At 34.6% G+C, this 4,559-nt stretch overlaps 1 protein-coding gene across 1 annotated transcript in view; it reads left to right on the top strand.

Moving 5' to 3' along the window:
- The window catches only part of LOC107679438 (caseinolytic peptidase B protein homolog), a 65,047-nt gene that overhangs the window by 34,753 nt on the left and 25,735 nt on the right, over nt 1–4,559 (top strand).

Genomic DNA, 4,559 nt, shown 5'->3' with positions numbered 1-4,559 from the left:
GCACTCTGACGTAAACAAGCGCGGACGAGAAGCACATGGCGGAACATGTGAGAGACGCTCTGGATGAAATCGCACTTTCACTCTCTGGCAGCAGATGGCGCTAGACTGCAGAAATAATAATTTCAATATCGTGATAATACTGTATACCGTGATAAAAGCATTAGCGATTAATCACAACATGAAAATTTGATACCGGCATATCCCTATGTGGAAGCTGACATTATTGAGTATTTAACTCACTTTGCAAAATAAATTGGCCTTGATAGTGCACACTTAGTAGAATGCAGTTATAATGACCCCGGAATTAAATATATTAGGGTACAATTATATATATATATTTACACTACCAGTCAAAAGTTTGAACAGTAAGATTTTTTATGTTTTTTAAAGAAGTGTCTTCTGCTCACCAAGCCTGCATTTATTTGATCCAAAGTACAGCAAAAACAGGAAAGTTTTGAAATATTTTTACTACTTAAAATAACTAATTTCTATTTGAATATATTTTAGAATGTAATTTATTCGTGTGATTTCAAAGCTTTAAATTGATCAAAAGTGACGATAAAGACAAAATACTTCTGACTGGTAGTGTATGAGTAAATTATATAGTTTAGCAGTTTTACATTTTAGACACGATACTGTCTGTTTTTGCTCTATTTCACCAATAAAAAATGTCGAGCGACAAATTGGTTTTCCGTTCCTGAATGAATCAGTGTTTTTGAATGACTCAGTGATTCAGTGATCCATTCATAAAGAGCCACTTGCCTTGTTTCTGAATGAAGCTTTTTGAATGAATCGGTTGAATGAATGATTCAGTGACTCACTCTTTACACACATTAAAAGTGAATTCAAATAAGATTTCTTTAAATAAAATGTCTGTTCAGCGTACAATTGAAAATTAACAATTAGCAAAATTTGCTTTAAATTTAAATAAATTATATGAATTAGTAACATGGATAATTTATTTTAACTTATTAAAAATAAATTTTAAATATTTTTGTAATATTTTTTTTAAATGTAAATAAATTATATTAACTAGTAACATGAATTAAATGACTCACACTTTACTGAATTTATTTATATTTATTTAAAATATTTATTTAATATTATTATTGTTTTATTTAATACTATTGTTGGTATTTTATTTTCAGTTCTATTTTAAATTTAAATAAATTGTATTAATGAATTCAATGACTCGCGTGTTACTAATTAACATAATTTATTTACATTTATTTATGACGGATTTTATTTCGTGTCATTTCATTAAACAAAAAAAATTCATATTTCAGTATTAAAAATATTATATACACTGCAATTACAATGTATATTATTGTAATAGCAGTGTAAATGCTGCTTCTGCAGTGCAAAACTAAATTTTGTTGACACTGTTTTAATGTCAAATTGAATTTATTGCTTAAATGTAAGCATTTGACATAAAAGATGATGCATACATCTAATAAGGTAAGAAAAAATGCCGTTATGAATGTAAGAAATTACTTTTCTTCCTCACATCTAGTGATCCAAGTAATCAGACGCACATTTCACCTGCTGGAGCAGAAAACAGGTGAAACTCCCGAGTGTTTGTGACAAGCGTCTGTGTTTGGCTAATATAGAGCAGCTCTTCCTGCTAGCCTGAGGCCATCCTGCGTGACCTTTGACCTCTGGAGTAACGACACTGTGGCTTATGTGACCCGCACATGAGAGGTGACAGGAAGAGGTGTGTGTGTGATTTACACGAGTGTGTTATTATAGCCGCAGGGCACACACACACACACACACACTCTGCGTCTCCGTCTCCGTCTGATCTGCGGTTACACACTCACTTTAAGCATCAACACTTTCTATAAATCACTGGATGTTTTTGGGAGCAGATGCACTTTTAGATTAAAGTGACAGAAACGACCCGAAACAAAGAACAAAATCGCTCGTCCTGGTGCCGAGAAATTGCATTACGCCGTCGGAGCACATTACCCAGAAGTCTTGGTGGGAGGAGGCCACGCCCCCTCAGACAGAGCAGCGCCGCGAGTCCCCCCGAGGAGCATCTGTCACGCCGATGACATCATCAGTGTGAGACAGACTAATGTGATGAGGACGAGACGAGCGTCTGAACCCACATAGACAGCATTTAACATGAAATCAGAGAGGACTCGCTGCACTTACTGTGAACGTTTCATTTGTTATTCAACAGAAAAATAATGGTTGCCTTCGTAAACTTTCTTTGAGACTTGCTTCTCGTCCTTGATTAAAATGAGCTGTTTTACCCAGTGTATGTTTATGCTAGTGCAATATGCTAAAGATCGTGTGCTTCTCGTAAGCGGTGCTATTTTCTATTGAGTCGCTTCAAATCTTTATAACAAAGCAGATGACCTGTATTGTTCTTAAATCATTATGTATTATTATAATATATATATGATAAGTATACAATTAATAATTATATATAAAATGTATTATTAAAATAAATTATATGAATCATAATGCATAATAAAAGTATAATAAATAGATGTATATTAATAATTATTTACGTATATACATATAAAATGATGTAAAATATTCTGTTATTAAAATAAAATGAATATAATAATAAATTGTAATAATAATTCTAATAAATTATATATATATATATATATACTGTAAAATATATATGCTATATACACTACTGTTCAAAAGTTTGAAATAAGTTTGTTTTATCAAGACTGCATTTATTTCATCAGAAATACAGTAATATTGTGAAATATTATTACAATTTAAAATAGCTATAGTATCAATAAATTTAATATCGTATATATTGTGATGCGCAGCTGTATTTTCAGCATCATTACTCCAGTCTTCAGTGTCACATGATCTTCAGAAATCATTCTAATATGCTGATTTATTAGAAACATTTCTGATTATTATCAATGTTGAAAACAGTTGTGCTGCACAATATTTCTGTGGAAACGGTGATACATTTTATTTTTCGGGATTCACAGATGAACAGAAAGTTCAAAAGAACAGCATTTATTTGAAATAGAAATCTTCTGTAACATTATAAATGTCTTTACTGTCACTTTTGTTCAATTTAATGCGTCCCTGATGAATAAAAGTGTTAATTTCTTAATAATAATCGGCTGTGTGTGTGTGTTATGCAGCATGTGCACAGATAAACCAGTCGAGTCTCCTTATGAGCCATTTTTCTTTATAAGTATTTTTTCAAACTTGAGGGCATTTTTCATCAGTTTTGTGCTCTAAGTCTGCTGAAGTTCAGAACACACACCTGCGGGCAGGTGAGCGGCTTTATTTCCCTCATGAGCCCTCGATCTATCACTGCTTTCCTGGAGGTGTGAGGGCCCTGAACTCTGACCCCTGGGGGTCAAACACCGGCGCCAGCTGCAGCGAGTGTGTGTCAGTGAGTGTGTGTCAGTGTGTGTGTGTGTGTGTGTGTGTGTGTGTGTGTGTGAGTGTGTGTGACCCTGCAGCCGTGAGCCCGGCGGGAACAGTGTGTGATATTAGACGACTAAATGATGCTATTTATTATGTGGCTACGAGAGGCTCGCTGCGGAGGAGAGTCGAGCTCCTCTTGTATTTCTTTATTAGTTTTCCTGTTTCTGTTTGTCCTCTATCGATTGAGATTTGTTAGACGGACACGTTTAAGGTTTTATCAATAATCCGGGCGATTACCCACAATGCCCGGGGACTCGGCAGCTCCAGTGTACGGATATTGATTCTGTGTTTGCGGATAAACTGTATTTTACGAGCGGGGAAGGAAGTGTTTGTTCCGTGTCTAATTTAATGTGGGATGATGTTTTTATTTCTGTCTGTTTCTTTGTGTTCGAGTCGAGCGCTGAGATCGTGACAGTCGTGTGAGGTTTTACTGTAGTTTATACCGCAGACGTCGTGTCCCAAACGTGTTATTAAACAAAAGCAGAACAGAGTTTAGTTGTTTACACTCACAATTTGGCATATTAATGCAGAATTCATAAAAGCGCCGGATTATTTTCTGAAAAGCATTTTTAACTAAATAATTCAATTCAATTCAGGTTTATTTGTATAGCGCTTTTCACGATACACATTGTTGCAAAGCAACTTTACAGCAAATTAAGTTTGTACAATATTTAGTGGTAGCTTATCAGTGGTGACTGTCAGTTAATGTACATATGGCAGAAATGTACGGAAAAATCAATTTAAGACGTAATAAAACAGACGATGAACACTATTAACAGCAATTATTATATGATGCAATCAAACTTATAGCAAAATGTGGTAGTTGTGTATGTTGTTTCAGGGTTGGCATCATCTGAGGTCCTCTGAGGGGTTGGCATCATCTCTTCTCAGGTGTTCTGGATCCAGACTGAAGCTTGTGTAAATCCTAGTTACCACGGGATGTCAATCCCAGCAGAAACAGAGAAACACATAGAGACATAATTAGCGTAGCTGCTGTTCCAACCAAGCAAAATTGATTTGTTTAACCCAAACTAAAGAATAATAATGTGCATTTGATCAGATATAACTGCAGTAAAAGATTATGAGATGCATTATTTGAATGCTTGGCCAAAGAGATGTGTCTTTAATCTAGATTTAAACAG

Source organism: Sinocyclocheilus anshuiensis, unplaced genomic scaffold, assembly GCF_001515605.1.
Source record: "Sinocyclocheilus anshuiensis isolate Anshui unplaced genomic scaffold, SAMN03320099.WGS_v1.1 scaffold1101, whole genome shotgun sequence".
In the NCBI taxonomy this organism is placed as follows: Eukaryota; Metazoa; Chordata; class Actinopteri; order Cypriniformes; family Cyprinidae; genus Sinocyclocheilus; species Sinocyclocheilus anshuiensis.
The sequence above is the reverse complement of the archived record's forward strand: the minus strand, read 5'-3'. Positions and strand labels throughout refer to the sequence as shown.